The 19,733-nt window shown below is 51.9% G+C and overlaps 1 long non-coding RNA gene across 2 annotated transcripts; it reads left to right on the plus strand.

The window, feature by feature from the left end:
• The first annotated feature begins 214 nt into the window (after nucleotides 1–214).
• LOC112670376 (uncharacterized) lies at nucleotides 215–12,723 on the plus strand. Of its 2 annotated transcripts, XR_003142926.3 has the most exons (4): nucleotides 215–355; nucleotides 10,928–11,106; nucleotides 11,868–12,014; nucleotides 12,487–12,723. It is a non-coding gene; the product is annotated as an uncharacterized LOC112670376 (long non-coding RNA). The 2 variants fall into 2 exon arrangements; XR_007405418.1 differs by lacking the exon at nucleotides 12,487–12,723 and having other exon boundaries at nucleotides 11,868–12,432.
• The last annotated feature ends 7,010 nt before the right edge of the window (nucleotides 12,724–19,733 follow it).

The following is a 19,733-nucleotide window of genomic DNA, read 5'->3' on the forward strand; positions in this document are numbered from 1 at the left end:
CAGCCCGGGAGCCAGAGAACCGCCGGGCTTGCCTACGGAGATGGGCCCCGAGGATGGGGGAGACGGCGGTTGTTCCCCGCGCCCCGGCCTCCGGTGGCCGCGGAGCTGCGGGCTCCTGACGCGCAGCGCCCCAGAGACGGCCCTCCCCGGGGACCCCCTCCCGGCTCCGGTGTGGCCCCCGCAGCCTCTCCCTCCCCACCCCCGCTCGGGGGGGGGGGGGGGCACCGCGCGGCCCTGGGCAACGGCGCCACCTGGTGGGCAGCGCCCTCCGCAAACGTCCGCCTTCCTCCGCCAGGGTGCTGAACAGTCCCTGCGGCCTGATGGAGATGGGGTGCCCAGAACGGGTTCGGGCCAGGTAGGGGCCCCCGCCGCGAACTGAAATGGAAATGATCTCTGTCCCTAAGCAGAGGACAAGAGGTTCTCCTTTCATGCCGTGTACTAAGACATTCCACATGATTTAAGACTGGAACCCCACCTACCCCCCCCAGTAAAGTGGAAAATGTCCTAGAAGAGATATGATTTAGATATGTACTTAAGAATGAACTGGTTTCTAGGCTCCTAGGGAAGGAAGAAAGCAAAGAGCAGGGAACCCTCCCCCCTAGGTCCAGAAGGGGCAGGAGGTGGCACTGAGCGCTGTGGCCACCCTTCAAGGGCAGGGGTCATCCGTACGGTGAGACTGAGACGAGGAGGTGGTGAGGCGCTGGCTGTGGAGGCGGGGTACAACACAGTGCTGTGCACCGATCAGGGGTGGGCAGGGAGCCTCCAGAGAACAATGAGTTCCGTGGGGCGCCCCCAGGGCCCAACCTCCCTCTGTAGTTGCTGTGTCCCAGGCAGCTGAGTCCCATTTAATGGAGACTCTCAGCCTCACCATGACCATCCTCTTCCGCTCCTCTCCCCCCAGCCTGTAAAACCAACAGCCATCTGTGTGAACATGAGCCCCACATTTTTATGGGCTGCCTACTGGCGGCTGCGGGACAAGTGCAGGACAAAAGCTTCTTGCTACAGCCCTTTCCGTCTCCAGTATTAAACTGTGTAACGTGACCCGCTCTCTGAAACCAAATATTTGCAAGGACACCCAGAAGCCACCTGGCTACCACATCTCTTGATCAGGCTGGTCATTTGTGCTGTGAAAATCCCACCTGGGGATTTTTCTCAGCTTCTGAGAGGTCAGCAGGGAAAAGCAGGGGAGCCTGGGGTCTGGCTGCCACAGGCAGGCTCCAGGTTGGGGTGTGCAGACTCCATCTCAGTTGGGCCTGGGACCCGACTGGAAGAAATCTGTTCCTTTCCACAGCAGGCAGCCCTGGTCTCCGTCTGAGGCCCTAAACTGTTTTCTTCCCAGGAACTGCCTTCACCTCATGTTGCTTATTACCTAATTGATGAACTATTTGAGTCAGCGTGGTGCTACTTTGAGGCTCTTGAGCTCTGCACTAGCTCTGCCCTGACAAGCTTGCAGAGAGCAGTCCCTTGCAGGCCCAATGCACTGATGTGGTACATTTCAAGATGCATCTTCTTGCTCTCTCTTGCTCTCTCCCTCTCTCTTCCACACAGCACTCCTCTTTCTTCTCCTCTCTCTCTGGAAGTATGGAGTTTATTGGCCTGGGGGTGGGAGGAAGGATCACAAACTTAATTACTATAAGACCCAACCCCTGCCTGGCTGTGTTGGTTTCAGGGTGGTTCTCAGTGAAGCACTAGGGCACACCCTCTCTCTGGTTAGGGCTCCTCCTGGTCCCCGTGGCTTGGCGGAAAAGTGGAGGGTTTTTTGGAAGGAGGGGCAAGTTTTGAGAGGAAAAATCAGAGGCCTGAGAGCTTCTCAAACCACACGGGCCCCATCGAAGCCCAGTCTCACCGGGGTGGCTGCAGCCTCTCCCAGAGACAGCCTTCCCTGAAGCAGTGAGTGCCTCCACTCACCTGCACCTATGGCTTTACCATCGGAGATTTAATTTTAAATAAATCGACATTTCAATGTGTATTTATTCCTGTTGCATTTACAAAAACCCAAATCCAAACCCAACCTCCTGGTAATATGCCAGAAGAGATATATAACGACGTTGTTTAGCGGCAACTGTGTTATTCGGTGTTGTTGACAGTAAAATAAATTAACATAATAAACATAATTTGCTCAAAAAACGGCTAAGGAAAAGCAGATGGTTAGCACATTTCACAGGACCTGTTGGTCCAAGTTTGCACGGATGTTTAGACATTGTGCTGCCTGCAACAGATGCTCGCCTGGGTCCCCACATGACGCGTGGGGCACAGGCCCGGGGGAGGGCCCTTTCTGGGGGGTGCAGGGCGGCCGCACAAGTCGGGTCCCAGCCAGGGCCGGCCCAGGGCAGGGGCATCCAGGGCGCTGGCGAGGTCTCCCAGTGAGGTCTCCCAGCGAGGTCTCCCAGCGAGGTCTTCCAGCAGCTGGCCATTCCAATGCTAGCCCTGCCTGCCCAGTGCCCATCCTTTGTGCACCTGGAACAATCGAGCTTTCTTCTGGTGAGGGGATGGCCCCTGAGTCCTCCGGATGCTGCCATCGAGCCTCAAGCCTTGCAGTGGCTTCAGGGACCAGTGGGCCCTGTCTGAATGCTCAGAGTGGTGCCTAACAAGTTATTTTTTAGGAGGAAGACCTACCAGGGCCCAGGAAGCCGGGGGGGGGGGGGGGGGGGGCTGTTCTCTTTCCTTCCCCAAGTTGGAGGGGAGGGAGTATGCAGGTCACTGCCATCCAGGTCCTGGTGGCCAGGGCATGCCAGGCTCTTCCCCCAGCTCCTTTTGGTGGCTTGGGGGGGTGTCAGGCCTATGACAGTAAAGAGGACCGTTACCAGCATTCAGAATGGCCCAAGAAGCTCCTGGAAGTTCCTGTACTGCCTGGGCACCTGTATGCAGAACCCTGGGTTAATACTGGAGACCAGAGATGGCTCAGATGTGGTCTCTGACAGGAAAGAACTCAGGGCAGGAGGCTCAATGGTACAGGAGACAACCAGAAAGACAGATGCCTGTTGTAGGACGGCCTGGATGCTGTAGCTTGGCTGTGAACACTGCAGTGAACCCGAGTCCAGCTCCTGGCTCCCGAAGTGGGATTGTTGGGAAGCTGGATATAATGGCTGTTACAGCGTGCTATGCCCACACGTGCCGTGGGCTGGCTAGGTGGCAGCCATCTTTAATCTTGTTGGCAACATCTACAAAAGTAGCATTCTCCCGGGGTCCAGAAGACGAGGAGGAACATATGCAGGGGTCTAATGGGCCACTCAAACAGCACAACCAAGACCTAACTGTCCCCAGCAGCTCCCGACTGATCTCCAGCTCACTTTCTGCTGCTACAAGCCATCTTTCATCCAACAGCCCCCAAAGCAGAACATGCTGCTCCTCTGCTCAGAACCTGCTATGGGGCCGGGTTCTCTGGGATGCAAGGCAAGACAGAGTCAGAAGGCTTATGATGGGGAAAACCCGTGAGGGAGAAAGGGGTGAGGCAGCAGTAGGATTCTGGGGAGTCTTCAGACCAGGATTCAGGCCCGACACCTGGGGAAAGAGACACAGAGGAAGATGGGAGTAGCCACAGCCATGGACCACAGTGCTGCTTGAGGAAGTCTGTACCAGCCCGGCAGGGAGCACCGTGTTGGGGGTCCCAGCTCCAGTACTCCTGTATGGGTCAGTCATGGGGCAGAGCATGGCCTAGGGTCGAATGCTGGGTGGATCTTGACTACATTGCATCTGGAAGCTGTCCGCTGACCACTTTCCTCCTAGATGTTTCTATCCTGAAGGGAGAATGGAGCAGCACACCCGGAGGGCACCACTCTGACCTGTGGGTTCCCATAGCACTTAGAGCAATAAGCCCCTGCTCTCCAAGCTCCTGCCTGCTTTGTCACACTCCTCTTTCCCCCGCCTCACCCCCAGCCCCAGCCACTGTGCTCCATGCCCTGGATCCTCCGACAAGGCCAGCTTCTCCCAGTGTTGTTCCCAGGACGCTGACCTCCTCCTCTTCCCCTGGTGGATACTTCTTGCAGTTGAGGTCTGAGTTCAGATGTCAGCACGGCCTTCCCTGCACTCTGAAGTCGCCCCATCCCCACCCCCCATCACCGTCTTCCACCGCACCTTATTTCAGTTTTGCATAGCCCTTATCGCTGTCTACATTCTGTGTGTTTCTTCTGGCTGTTGTTTATGTGTGTAGGGATTGTGTCACTTGTGGAGATCAGGGGCCTTTGCCGATTGTTTACCACCGTGTTTCTACTGGACGCGCAGTGGCCACACAATCTGTATATGATGCAGGCATGAATGCAAGACCCAGAAAGGCTGGGAGCACTAGAATTTAGTAGCTGAGTGCTCTGAGCAAGGCTTTGCCCACTTTTCAGAACAAAAAAGAATTAGATACTGAGTGTTTGTGGGCCTCAGCTCTGTTCCCCTGGGGCCCTCAGAGAAGTCTAATAGGAAAATCTAACAGGGAAAGTGCTCTGAAAAACCAAGGGCACCAGATCCATTGAAGGTATTTATGCCTTATTTAAACTTTTTAGGACTTTTAGCATAACAACCACTGTGATGTGCTAACATGCCAGTGAAGGATGGATCAAAATCTCTTCCCCCAACATCCCTTCTCTCTGAGTAGTTTTTAAAAATCCTTTGACATAAAAGACCTGCTTTTGTCATCTAACCCAGGAGGCTGGCTCAACCGTTGGCAATTTAGTTATTACCAGTATGAATGTTCTAGAACATGCCAGTAATTTGCTCTATGACCTTGGGCATTTTTCAAGCATAATTCTTAGGTTATTTTGCAGGGGCAGTGGGAGACTGTAGCTATACAAAAGTCTTCTGGCTGACAGTTATAAACAAACTTTTGCAATTGATACTTATATACCCAAACCAAGGAAAACGTTCCCCCACAACCACACCCAATAACAACCTTGAAAACCCTGAAATTTCCAATTATCCCAAATCCCTTAGGCTCGCAGAACATAGCCCTCTCAGTACTGTGTGTACCGTGCTAGCGAATCATCCCAAAACTATTACAAAAACTCCAACTGGTGCCATGGCAGCTGCGGCACAGATGTTCTGCATAGCAGCTAGGGCATTGTTTAGTATCAGTAAACACTATCTCTAAGACCTAAAACGTGAGCGTGGAGCTAGAAATAGTGATAACAAGAGCTATGCCGACCATTTGCAGGGAAATGGGATAAGACTCAGGACTGAGAACAGACCCCTCCCTCCCACATGGAATGCCCAATTTCAGAGCACCCTGGGATGTAGGTGGTGAGTGTTGGCAGGTCCCAGGCTCGGATCTCTGTGCCAAATGGCCAGTTTGCTCCTAGAGATGGATGCCTGGAGTTTGTGCTAAACCTGAACACCCCAATTTGTGGTTCTCAAGTGCTGGATCCACCCTTTGGCATTTACCTAGCAGATGTCTCAAAAGATTTAACTCTGCATGTGCTAATTTCTAAGCCACTCAGGTTGTGGTCAGTTCAGCCACAGCCAGTTCAAAAGAAGTAACTCCCGACTAGATACCATCTCTCCAGGATAGCTGGCTAGTGCTCTCATTTCTGCCAGAACAGGCACACTTTAGAGATGACAAGCCACCATGCTGAGCCTCAGAGCTCACCAGAGGTTCCTTGAGGTGTGATGTTAAATCAGTGCACGTACACACCAGCAGGAGGCGATGAGGTCAATCCCAGAGCACCACTGGACTGAGCCCAGAGGGGACCTGAGGGATGGGCTAGTCCAACCCTCATTTTGTAGAGGTAGACCTAGGCCAAAAGGGTGACATGATTGTCCAAGGTCACATGGCCAGATAGAAGCATTTAGAACTGCACCTCAGACCAGTTTGATGCTTGGTGTCAATATTTACTTCCATTTAGTCCTTTTGTAGTTGTGCCTCATTTTTTTTTTTTTAAGATTTTATTTATTCACGAAAGACACAGAGAGAGAGGCAGAGACAGAGGCAAAGAGAGGAGCAGGCTTCCTGTGGGGAGCCCAATGTGGGACTCGATCTCAGGACCCCAGGATCACACCCTGAGCTGAAGGCAGATGCTCAATCACTGAGCCACCCAGGCATCCCTGTGCCTCATCTTTTAAGTGCAATCATTGCAGAGTGATTAGTACATCCTCAATTAAAGGGAAATTCTTCAATAAATGTCTGACATGTTTTTTTAAAAAGTCAACCAAAGCAGCATATCACCCTGAGAAGCTGAATTTAAAGGTTCCTCATTCTGTAGTATGGGAAAGATTTGGGAGAAGAACACGAGGTTTTAAACTGGTCCAATCCCAAGGACATTTATCCTTAGAAAGTAGAAGTCTAGGGGCGTCTATATGGCTCTAAAATTGTTAAGAAAGGGCCAAGATTCTAGAAAGTCTTGTTTGCGTATATTCCAGTCTACCCCAGGGTTGTAAGTCCGATCACTGTGTGAGCTACAGGGTCATGTGCCGCTCTGAGTGTTGGGGGCGGGCCCAGGGTGGACACCTCTCAAGGACTGCCTGCACCAGGGGGGGATTTGAGACAGGGACAGCCTTCTCAGGCCACCTGGAAAAAGCTCCCTTTCATCTCTTCTGGTCTAGACCAGGGTATGTGCATGCTCTCTGACCCGTTACACTATGTGTTGTCTGACTTGAATCTTCCAGAAAAGGAAAGAATTTCAGGACCTTTTTTATTGGTGAGGGGGAGTTTGCAAAGTTCTTCACTAAGTCTTACTCTCCCTATTTCAAAGGAAGACTGTTTTCCAAAGTGACCTATGGTGACTATGGGAATTAGGGCCTGGTCAGGAGCAAAACCTTCAAACCCTGGCCACTGTTCCGTGGCCCTCATGAACCAGCATTAAGGAACGAGAGCAGAGAAATGCCCCAGCTAATCTGAGCCTACAGAGCAGCTGGTGAAGGGTGGGAGGAATAGACAACTGCACAAGGATAGCCTTCCATGTTTTCCCAACAGCCCTGCAGTGTTTTAGGCAGGGGGCCCCCAATCATGACAGTCGATGCTGGGACTCATGGGAGGCAGATCTGGGAGCATCTGTGATCGTTAGACCAATATTCTTGGAGCATCTGCCACTTGCCAGGCACTGTGCTGGGCACCAGGGCCACAAGGATTGGGAAGCAAGCTGCTATCCTTGCCCTTGGCAGATGCAGGAGGGAGACTATTTCTGGTCCATCAGAAAATGCCCCAGGACAGGGGCGGTGCATGTGTGCTCTTTGAAAAGCAGCTCAGGCCTAGAGAACCTGTCCAGCAAGCCCTGGCAATGGTGGTAGAGGCTGCTGGATGTGCCTCTCACAACTCTCTATTCCTCTGGACCACTCCGGTGAGTGTGGGATGGAGGTGCTGGCCCCAGCTCCTTGTCACTCTGATGTTGGACCATATTCCCATGTGTGTTTGTACCTGGCTGTTCTTCTAGCACTAACTTCAGTATTTGCAAGCACTATAGGGTCCTGAGAAGGCAGCAGGAGCAGCCAAGCCCTGCTTCCTCTCTCTGGCCAGGTGAGCTAAGGCAATGGGGTTGAATTATAACCAAGACCTGGGGCCAGGTGAGGCCTGAGAGGAGATTGGTGCTGAATGAGGACTGGCTCAAGCCATAATCCTCCTCTCCCAGCTCATGCTTATTGCTCTTAAAATAAAGGTGGGTGCTATAGGTAGCACCCAAGACAGGACAGGTCTCTGGACACCTTTCAGCATGGATCCTGAAAGCAGCTGAGGGAGCAGCCCCCAACATACACATTGCCTCAGGCCTTGTGGACTAAAAAATGCCATTTAAAAATAATTAGAGGTGATTGATAATTAATTTCAGAAATAGCCTTTGCCAAATAACTCATTAAATGTAATCTCCCTGGGTGTCAGTTCTGCTCATCGTCAGGCCTTTGGCACTCATGGAAAGCAATACAGAGTTTAGCTAAAGTTTCCATTTGGAATCTTTGCTGTTTTCAGCTACTTTTCTGATGTGTGAGCCCTCTGACGTCCCAGCAGAGTCCATCCTGGTTCTCTGCAGGCCGGGATTGTGTGGTGTGTGTGTGTGTGTGTGTGTGTGTGTGTGTAGGGTGGGGTGGGGGGAGGGTCTTGCAGGGTATTAGATTGGAGGTCTCCTTGGGCTTCTCTGAGGCAACCACAGCAAAGGTGAGAAATTCTCACTTCCATACTTAGGTCCTCCTTGATCTTTTCTCTGAGGTGGACTTAACCAGCGAGTGTCCAGTGAGGGAGGGAAGGGGAATGTGGAATTGTGGGGTGTGTATGCCAGGGAGCATGCAAGAGGCTAGATGATTGTAGCTGGGTGAATGGAATTTTCTTTCCCCTTTTTCCATGTAAGTCAGCAGTTGGCTTTGTTTTTGCTGTACGGGTGGGCTCCTGGCAACAAAACTGGACATAACCAGGGAGACACAAGGGACCCAAAGAGCTGTGACACAGGCCCTTGCCTTTCGGCGACTCATACTCTACTGAGAGAATTGGGATGTGTGTGTGTGTGTGTGTGTATGTGTGATATAAAAACAATAAAACTCTCCATTGACGGTAGAATGTGATGTCAGATGAAGGATTTGGACAATGATCCCTTTTAGAAGTCTAAGAGAAGTTGCTAACCCTTTCATTGTGGTCCTGGAAATCCTTCACAGAGAAAAGGAGATTTAAGTGCTGGCCTAAAAACATGGTAGAGTTTGAAAAAAAAATGGTGGGGATGGGGATGCGGTGGAGGACGGCAAGCATAAACCCAGGCGCAGGACAACACAGAGCACTTTGCACAGTGGGCTCATTGGCCCGGTGGCCTGAGGGGGTGATAGGCAAGTGAGGCTGCAGACATGGGTCAGGACCCAATTGTGCAGGGCCTTGAATGCTAAATTTTAATCTGATAGAATATTTGTTCTAAAAGAAGTGACGAGGGTGCCAGGGTGGCTCAGTGGTTGAGTGTCTGCCTTCGACTCAGGTCATGATCCTGGGGTCCTGGAATCGAGTCCCGTGTAGGGCTTCCCACAGGGAGCCTGCTTCTCCCTCTACCTATGCCTCTGCCTCTTTCTCTGTGTGTCTCATGAGTAAATAAATAAAATCTAAAAAAAAAAAAGAAAAAGTGATGAGATCTGGGTGTGAGTTAGGTTTTTCCATTTATAATGGAAGGTATTGTAGGGGAGCTTTTGCCAGCCCCCAAATGTGGTGCCTCAAGAAACTCTGGCTATGGGGCACAGAATGAATGATGGGGGTACAAAACAGTCTTCTCGATTTGCAACTCTGAGAATATGTTGTGCCCCAAGTGACAGAAAAGACCCCAAATAACATTGACTTAAGAATAATTAGTTTCTCTCACATTCCAAAAATTCAGGAGTAGGTTGTTCAGGGATTGGATGGTTTTCTATGGTATCAGGGATCCAGACTGCTTCTAACTTACTGATCTGCAGTGCATAACTTTTCTTCTCAATATCTTCTCATGGGTCAGGATGGCTGCTGCAACTCCAGCCTTCACATGTCATCCCAGGCAATGGGATGAAGTATGGAAAACTAAACATGATCATGAGTTCCTTGACAATCCTACCACTGAGACGTGGGGATTATATTTTCTCCCCTTGAGTGGACTATTTTGTCTGCTGAAGATGGCAGAAGTGATTTATACCAGTTTCCAAGACCAAGTCTTAAGAAAATGGCAGCTTCCACCATTTCTAGGAACATTCTAAAAGCTGTGAGCTGCCATGTGACACACTGGACTATCCTGATGGCCATGCTGGAGAGACCCTATGTAAGGACTGTGTTTGACAGGCTCTGTTAAGTACAGCCTTCCAGCCTTCTCCATCAAGGTGCCAGCTATGTGAACAAAGCCATCTTGGCCCCCATTGGCCAGCCCACCCCCAGCTGAATATCACCAACCTACCCTGTAGAGGAAAAAAAACACCACCCAATGGGTTCTATCCCACTTTTAGATCCACAAAATGGGGTAAGACAATAAAAATTATTGTTTTAAGCCACTAAGTTTTGGGGTAATTTGTTATGCAGCAACAGATGGCTACAACAAAATTTGGTACCTGGAATTAGGCTGCTGCCATAACAAAAAGCTAACACATGACAGCGTTGGGATGAAGCATTGGGCAAGATCTGGGAGGACCTTGCAAGGATTGTTAATAAAAGCTGGAGGGACTTCAGAAAGACTGTTTTGAGAGCCTGGAGGGTAGTGAGGAAAATGTTATTGGAGGCTACACAGGAAGTTTGGCAGCATTGTTGCCTGTGGTCACATGGAAAATGGAAAGGATACCCAATGGATGTAAGGTTCTGGCTGAGGAGTCACCAGGCAGAAGATGGAATGTACCACTAGCTGCTTCCAGCTGCCTGGGAGAGCTACCAGAAGAGAGGGATGGACTAGGGAAGGTATTATTAAGCACAGAACAGAGCTCAGAGGACATCTAAAGGGGCCAGGACTTCCTGAGTCTCATTCCCACCATCTCCCACCAAAAGGGTCTCATGGTACAGGACAAAGATCAGATGCAGGAGACTCTCTGCACAGCATGGCCTCGGGCTGACGATCTCAAGGTAGCTGGAAGATTTAAGACTTTAGAAAGACTTCAGGATATACCTAGTGGGCTTCTAGGAGTCCTAAAGGCATGCCTTGTAGAATTTCTCAGACAAGAGGGAGTTTAAAAATGTTAAGGGCACAAGGGATGCCTGGGTGGCTCAGTCGGTTAAGCGTCTGCCTTCAGCACAGGTCATGATCCCTGGGTCCTGGGATCCAGCCCCACTTTGGGCTCCCTGCTGGGGGAGCTTCTTTCTCCCTCTCCTCCCCTCTTGTACTCTCTCTCCCTATATATATCTCTCTCTGTCTGTGTCAAATAAATAAAATCTTAAAACAAAACAAAACAAAACAACAGAATGTTAAGGGCATTTCCCACAATAGCTCCTGAGTAAGCCACAGGGCGGACATGGCTCTAACCAGAGAACTGGAGATGTGAGTCTGGCTGGATTTTCAAATTGTGATGGACCCACTTAGGCTTCCCCTTCTCTCTCCATTTGAAGGGAAGGTGTTAAATGGAGCTTTCCTACCCCGATGTCATCATCATTTGTTGCGTGTGTGGGAGCCATGGAATTCTTTCTTGAGTTCAGTCTTCAGGACATGGGGCACCAGACTCGAGGAGCTGCTTCTGAAGAAGCACCCGGATCGACCTCCTTGGGGAATGTGATGCAGGACATTGCAAGTGAGCCCGAAGCTGTGCTGGGAAGAGACTTTGGGTGGGGGGAGGGGGGTCCTGGTATGTTGTGTGTGGAACAAATGGAAGTAACCAGTGCTGGAGTGTGGTCTGTGGCAGAGGAAACATAGCACGGGTTCTTTGATGCTTGCCCACCACGCTCTGGGTTTGGATCACAAACCGGTTGGATTTGTTTGAGGTAACTTTCAGTCTGGTTTAAATGCAAATGAAAACATTGCAGGTTAATCCTTGGTGTCTACAAATAATCTGTCAGCATGTCACTTCTGAAAAACCTGAGCTAGACTCTGAGGGATGACAAATTGATGACACTGTATGGGGGAGGGGCGTGGGGTGAAGTGGCGGAGACATAAAACAACCCAGCAGGAGGGGGACTGGCCCCTGGGCCCGCCTGCACACCCCCAGGTTACTGTCCGGCCATGGAGGGAGCCCCTCAATGGGGGAGGTGACACAGTCTAATGGACTTTAGTGGACCCTCACGGAAGGTCACGTGAGAGAGGGCAGAGGCAGCAGGAGCTGAGGGGCCTGTGATGAGACACAGCTCCCCAGATAGGCCACAACAGGGGACTTCCGGCAGGTACCTCCTCAGCTGTCTGTGGCTGTGTCCCTGAACTCCTCCCTGCGGGAGGTCCCACTCCACGGGAGGGAGAAGCACAACTGGCAGGTGGGTCCAGGGACAAGGAGGCCCCGCCACAGCCCCTGGGGGCACAGCCTCCCTTGCTCTGCGTGCTCCCCTTGGATTTTTCTTGTAGCTCTGCTGCTGCACCCAACTGTGTCTGTCCCACTGTTCTTCTGAAGGCACGTCTAGTCTCCAAAGGACCAGTTTAGAGATGATGATTAAGCCCAGACTCGAAGGGCAGGGAGGGCCCACGTGAATCCCACTGCGGAGCAGGACAAACGTATGTGAGAGAGAGGGTCTCCCCACACCCCCGGCGCTTCTTTCCCTCTCTCCCAGAAACCCCTTTCTCTGCTCTCCATCTGTCAGAGACTTTAAATAACTGAATTAAACGGATTATATTGCACACAATCATAATTGCCTCGAGTCAAACAATAAAAAAGTTTTACTGCTCTTCTGCAGTTGAGTTGTTATAAGGAAAGTAAAGGAAAGTGTGCCAACTTAAGAGCCCGGAACTAAGTTTCCTCTGGGGACAAAGGCCAAGCTGTCAACCCACTGCCACCCCTTTCCGCCCCTGGGGCGCCGGTCAGGCCTTGCTCCCCACCCAGAACTGTGACTGCAGGCACCGAGGGAGGGAGGGAGGACGCAGAGCTGGTCCTGCGAGTCCAGTCCTTCCCTTTTCTTCATAACTTTTTCCTAAATGAGGCAAGTGCTCCACTATAGAAATGTCAAGCATTTTCCAAATGACGTTCCAGGTAGAGCCAGTCAAGCCGCCTTTCTGAGAAAGCACTTAAAGTCCAGCTCCAGGAGCCGATGTCAGCCTTCTGGCCCCTCCCCTGCCAGGAAGGACGCAGGTGGGGCGGCCGCGCCCGGATCGCCAGGGGCTGGCCCCCGAAACCACGACGGCGTGCTGAAGGAAGCCGGGGCGGATGGGCCGCACGTTTGAAAACATACATTCTTTGATTCCAGATGGGATGTGCCTTCCCATCAGGAGAGGGAACAAGCGAGCCAGGCTGCCGCTCGCTCGGGGCTCCTGGAGCTCAGCCTCGCGCTGGCCTCCCCCCCCCCCCCCCCGCGGGGCCTGGGTGCAGCTCCGCGCCCACCTGGGGACCCGCCCGCCCCCGGCCACGCGGCCAAGGCGTCCGGCGGAGCTGGGGGGCTGCCTGCGGCTCTCGTTTCAGGAAGCAGCGAGGCCTCCGGCCTAATTGTAGGGGTGGCAGCGCCGAGGCAGCCGCAGGCCTTTCCTTTGCCAACAAAAAGGCTGAAGTCCGGGCCTCCCAGGTTTCATTTCAAAGAAAGCTACCCCCCACCTCGTTTCCCCTAAGTGCTGCCTTCACAGAGTGGAAATGGAGACTTTTATTTGTCCCTGCCCACTGCTTTCTGCACCCCACCTGCTTCTGAGGGGGTCTCATGGGTAAATTACTCATGTCCTGCTAATCAGTTCCAGGACCTGCGACAGGAAAGTGACAGAGGCCAGTTACCACAGGGCTCCTCCTCCTCCTCCTCCTCCTCCTCCGAGGGGCCCTGGACCTGGCCATCGGCTTCCAGGCAGGCGGGGGGCTCCAGGGACGGCCCTCCGGGAGCACCGGCGGGTTCAGCTGGGGCTCATCTGGATGAGAACTGCAGAACAGCTTCCTGCTCAGGCCTCTTGACCCGGCCGGTGGGGTCTGAGCTGGGGCAGGAGGAAGCAGTTGCTACCTCTCCCGCCCCCTCACCAGTTCCCAGTAAGCAGGGCAGGGCCACAGGGCCTTACATGACTCAGCTGGACCACATTTTTTTTTTTTAAGATTTATTTAGTTATTTATTCATGATAGATGGAGAGAGAAAAAGAGAGAGGCAGAGACACAGGAGGAGGGAAAAGCAGGCTCCACACCGGGAGCCCCACGCGGGACTCGATCCCGGGACTCCAGGATCGTGCCCTGGGCCAAAGGCAGGCGCCAAACCGCTGGATCACATTTTTAAAGGAATATTTGATTTATTAAAATTAGAAAATTTAAAGACCTGGTCCTTCTTAAACTTGTAAGTTCAGCTTCCAATAAATCTAGCATTTGTTTTAAGCTTGAAATGTTTGATCCCATCTATTTTGTTAAGAGAGAGCGTGCGCGTATGTGCACATTCAGGGCAGGAGCGGGGACAGAGAGAGAGACGGAATCCTAAACAGACTCCATACCCAGCCAGCATGGTGCCCGATCTGGGGCTCCATCTCACGACCCTGAGATCACAACCCCGAAATCATGACCCTGAGATCACGACCTGAGCCGAAATCATGAATCAGACTCTTAATGGACTAAGCCACCCAGGCACCCTGTTTGGCCCCATTTTGATCCATCACCTTACCTTGCTGGCACACTTTAAAGCTTGAAAGTTTTCATGAGATCTTCCGTAATAGTCTTAGATTTCCCCGCAGTACAGTCCAGCCAGTTTCCCTTTGTCCCTCTTCCTGTCTGAATGCCCCATCATTTCAGGGGAAAATATGACTCAGAAATAATGTTCAAATGTGAAGTTTCCTCAAATGTAGACACTGGGAACTTGGTTCTCAGCAGGATCTATTTCAGTGTATGTGCTGTGACCATGTGGCATACAAACTTTCAGGGCCTGGAGCAAGCTGACAGACCAGAACATTTCAGGAAGAGCCCCTCTCTCTGCATCCCTTCTACTTCTGCCTGGAAGGCTGGGTCTAAGCATGCATCAGGGTGGGCTGCTGGCAGTGCACATCTTCCCCTCGGGAGCCTGGGTGGATTTGGAGCACCTCCCCCCCAGTCGCTCCCAGGCCAGTCTCCGTCCCCAGGTGCTCTCATCCCAGGCCTGGGAGTGAAGCAAGGTCGCTCGCTCACCTGGGGCACCCTTCAGGTCACCTAGGGTCATACTTCCACACCTCATCTCCACACCCCAACTCACAACCGTTATTCAGTAAATGAGCAGCCCATAACTAATCTAATCTTTTAGGATTTCTCCAATGGCCCTATTATATATTTCGTAAAACTGGTTTTGTATTGATGGATAAGTCTGTGAGACGGGACCTTTCAGGTGTGACTCGGAAGAGAAATTCATTGCTGGAAAATTAGGGAAACTTCATGTTTTAAATACACACGCACACACACGCATGCACATGCACGCGCGCACCCCTCCCCCCGACTTTTACAATAATATATATATATTTTTTAAAGATTTTATTTATTTATTCATGAGAGAGAGAGAGAGAGAGAGAGAGAGGCAAAGACACAGGCAGAGGAAGAAACAGGCTCCATGCAGGCAGCCTGACATGGAACTCAATCCGGGGTCTCCAGGATCATGCCCTGGGCCAAAGGCAGGCCCTAAACCGCTGTGCCACCTAGGGATCCCACAATAATATATTTTTAACGAAGGAAGTCTTTGGAGGGTTTGAAATGAGTCCCTTCCTGTGCTATCCCTGGACTCTAAGCAGAGGTCGTTAACAACGATGGGGGACTTGAGTCACCAGTTACAGTCATGCCCCGTGTAGCCCGTCGCTTGCAGGCCTGAGCCAGACTAATAGCCCAGGGTTAGTGCGAGCAGTCTTGGCTCGGCTTGCTGAAAACCAGTAGTTGTGTAACCAACACCCTGACTAGGTAATTTGAAAGCTGCCCTAGGGATCCATATATTTTAATTTCAAGACCTTAATTCACGAGCAAGTCTATTAGATGAGGAACAGGCTTGGGGAACTGCACAGAGTAAAGAAAATGTCCACCAGGCCAATTAGACCGAGTCTGGACCTTTAGCAGCTCCCGTGCTGGGGACGTCCTGCCCGGAAGAAAGTGAACATCACTTCACTGGTTTGCATGTGTTTCAGGGATGAGGGATTTCTGCTTTTGCTCAGGTTGACTTATTTTTCTTTTCCTTGGTAATCGTTGAAAAACAAAATAAAACCTCCCGTGAGCCTTTTTGGAGCTTCTGGAAAAGTCTCTTTGCTGAGGATAGCTGAATCTGAGAAGAGCTGAGAGCAGAGCTGGAAGCCACTTCTCCGCAGCGCTTTCTGTCCTGGGTGTGTCTGGGTGCTCACGGGGCTCCCCAGGATGCCGGGAGGGAGCAGGGGCTGTCCTGGGGCTGTCGGCGAAACAAACCACACCGCACCGGGTTTGTGTTGGCTGCAGGCACCGGAAAACCTTGCTGATGGTACAAAGGGACGGCTTCACCATACTGGGAGCAGAATTAAGAAAAAGAAAAAAAGATGGCCAAAAAAAGGGGAAAAAAGAAGTTTACAATGTCTTAGTATGAGGATCCTTTTAATCCAAAGCTACCATCTTATGCACTGAAGGCCACTCTGAGGCAGTTTCCAATGTAACCCCCCCCCAGGGGGTTTAAGGCGGGGATGCTGGGCCTTCCATTCCAGGGTGCGTGTCCTGCAGTCCTGTGGGAAGGCCACGCTTCCTTAGGTGGGCCAGTGGCGTTCCTAAAAACAAGGGAGACAGTCTGTGGAGTTGGTTTGACCGGGGGAGAGACTGCCGCGGTGTCCCTCCCTGCCCTTGGCACCTGCGCTGCCCCGACCCGGGTGGCCACCCCGGCTTGGACCCCGGTGCCCGCAGACACCGACGGGGCAGTGGGGGCTTGCACACTTCTTGCCCACAGCTCGCTGGGTCTGCCCGGGCCACGGAGGGGATGGCTGTGCCCTCGACGCTGGGCTCCGTGGGACCCTCTGGGATTCGAAGCTTTCCATCTCCTCCAAGTCCCGTCTCTCGTCTTTCTACACTGATATCGTCGCTTACCCCTCAGTGGGACCCTGAGGAGACCATAGGTGGCAGGAGGAGGGCTCCCACGGAAGCTGCATGTGCTGGGCAGAAGAGGACGTGGGGCACGGAGGTCACGTGGTATGGGCTGGGCCTCTTACTTGGGGGCAGGGGTGAGACATTACATGGTCCCCGCAGGGCCCATTGGGCATCTGTGACATCATCCTGAGCCCCCCAGCCCTCACCTTCTGCAGCTCCTGCCTCACTCTTGTCATTGCTTCCCAGGGAGGCTGGGGGTTCCCCCAGGGCCCTGCACTGTCTGCGGCCGATGTCACATCTCGCTGCGCGGCTACCACGTCCTGCCCATCGTTGCCTTCACACCTCATCTCCTCGGTGTCACAGGGCCGTGCGCAGCTCTTCAGCTCCCAGGAAGGGAATAGCCTGTAGGAATCGCTTACTGTTTTTTTGTTTTGTTTTGTTTTTTGTTTTTGTATTGACTGACGCCCACCTTCTTCTGGAAAGCACTTAAGGTGACTCAGAAGGTATGTCAAATACCGCTAGATGGGATAAAGTACTTTCTGACTAAACGAGTTTTAGTTCTTTCCAGCTCTGAGAACGGGAGAGTTGACGTGTAGGAGATGCCTTCTCCGCAAAGGTGTACACAGAAATCTGAAGTAGAGGCCTAAAGAAGCAGTCCTGAGTCTGGAAGGAAGGCCCAGCACCTGGCACCTCTCGTTTGGCTGTGGGGCAGCTGAGAGTGCCTCCGAAGTCATGCCTGTAAATCTTTCTGACCCACTGGGGTGTGTGACACTTGGGGAGAAGCATGGTCGGCCACCTCTGTGTCGAAAGCTTGGGAGAGAAAGCCCACAGGAAGTGTGTGATAGAACTTCTGGCCTGATTTGTGCCCAGCCCTGGGGACCATTGTTCATAAAGTCTACAGGAGATGATAGCACACTTTCATCACTTACCCCTAGGCTAGGGGCCAGACGCTACTGCCTTCTAAGTCTTTTTAAATGTTTGTTGCATTTCATGGACCATCCAGTGTCTGTACTGGATTTTTTAGCACAGAAACAGACTCTGGTGAGTTTCTGCAGAAAAGGAATTTCATGGAAAAATGGCAGGTAGCTCACAGAATGTGTGGAAATCTGCAGATGCTGGAAATGGTGGGAGCAAGGATGGGGGTGGGTGGGTGGGTGGGTAGCAAGATGACCTTGTGGGAACTTGGTCCCGTTGATGCTGCTGACTCACCACCAAGCGGGTCCTTGCCCTTGCCACCCTGGAGTCACAAAACTGCCACTGCTATAGCCATTCCTCAGTGGCCTCAGCTCCTCCTCACTCCCTTGAGAATTAAGCCTGGGGGTTGCCTCTGTGAAGGCAACCCTTCATAGAGCCTGATGCAGGGCTCTATCCCAAATCAAAACTAGTGATTTGACTTTGTTTTCCTCTCTAGCTGTCCAGTTCCACTGCAGGCGGCCACCTCACCCTATAATCCTCGCAGTCCTTCACCCCTCGAACACCATTCTATGACAGGTCAGACCCAGCCCAGCCCCCTAAAGCCCTGCCCTCAGCGGGCACCTCATTTCCAGCAACCTCAGGTAATAGTTTAGCTTGCTATTTCCCCATTGTGGTTCATGATCCCATCCCTGAACGCTGGAATTGCTCTGCCCTTGGCCAAGTAACAATCTGGTCTCTTCCCCATTTCCCGTGGAGTCGGTGAGTGGCAATCGGCTTACAGTGAGCAATGCATCCCCTGCTAGACTGTCAACTCCAGGAAGGCAGGAAATGAAGAGATGATTGCAATAGCACTCTGCATCACAGAGCTATACTTAGGAAATTCTTCCCTGGGATTCTAAAATCTTCCATGTACAGCCAAGATCAGCCATCAAAGAATTGTGTATGTGTTTTTCAGGGAGCAGCAATATGGTAGGTGGGATCCTTTGTTCGCTCTTTGAGGCCAGAGAGTAACCAACCTCTAGTTGTAATCTTCCAGCCTATTGCTGTTTCAAATCAGTGATGAAGCAACAGGTGGGTCTGATTACCTGCATCTATCCATATGCTAACTTGGGGCGGGGGATCCAGAGCAGGGGCTTCTTCTTGCTTCCTCCTCAGTGAAGTGGATTCAAGTGGAAACCCTTAGAGCTTCATGCTAAGCTATGGCCTCTGAGTGGCTGAGGGAGGCCTCCAAAAGATTCAGGTTTGGGAATATTTGAAATAGCAATTATTTACAAGACATTGCTTTGAAAATTTTTTTAAGACTTTTTTTTTTTATTTAGAGAAAGAGAGCTTGTGTGAGCAAGGAGAGGGACAGAGGGAGAGAAAGAATCTCAAGCAGACTCCCAGCTGAGCATGGAGCCTGATGCAGGGCTCTATCCCATGACCCTGAGATCAGGACCTGAACCAAAACCAGGAGTCAGACGCTTAAACGACTGAGCCACCCAGGTGCCCTGCTTAGAAATTTTTACAGGTGAACAACGGACTGAAGTTTTTTGTTGAGTCTTTGTTGAGTGATTATCTCCGAGGCACCACCCAGAAATTGTCCAAACAAAATTCCCTCAGTTCTGAGCACACATTTCTCTATGAACTAACATGACAAATAGTGTTTCCTAGATTTGCTGGAGTCCAACTCTTTCTCGTTTCCGGGGACACCGGTGTGCCGAATACTACCCCGGGGGAAGTTATCACGTGATACTGTGTCTTGGAGAAGGCTGCCTGTTGGTAAAATGCATCATTGCATTTTAAGAGATGCTCTTAGTCCCGCCCTGAAAGGGGCCTTCAGATCTTCCCGTCCAGCTTCTTAACCTAAAGGGAAACAGGGAGTACTTAAGGCCCACGCTGGCCTAGAACTCTCCTTTGCCCCTCCAAGAACTCCCAGACTCTTGTTGCTGGTTCTGGCCAAGGAGATGGAGAAGTTAATGATTTGAACCTGAAGTCTGGAGGGTTCTCAGCACTTTCTGAGGATCATGGCTTCTCTCCTGACTGGACGTGTGTTCTCCCAATTGCTTCCCCCCATAATGTGCTAACGTTGCCTGGTTTTGAGGAGCTACACAGGCTCTCAGGACTTGGCAGGGCCCCCTGGTGCAGAGCCTGCCTCTGGCTGGGACCCACCTGTCCTCCTGCCTGGTTCTCAGATGCCCTGCTCAGGGTGGGGGGTAAGGAAGGAACTCTCCCTGCCCCCCCACCCCAGAGTGGGCAGGAGGCAGCCAGCAGGCCAGAAGCCGCACAGCTGGGACTCATTCAGGGCAAGCCTGGGGCCGGTAGGCCCAGCCCCAAGTGGAACCTCATTCTCTGTCAAGTGCCGGCCAACTCCATCTGCCCCACAC

Source organism: Canis lupus, chromosome 2, assembly GCF_003254725.2.
Source record: "Canis lupus dingo isolate Sandy chromosome 2, ASM325472v2, whole genome shotgun sequence".
NCBI lineage: Eukaryota > Metazoa > Chordata > Mammalia > Carnivora > Canidae > Canis > Canis lupus.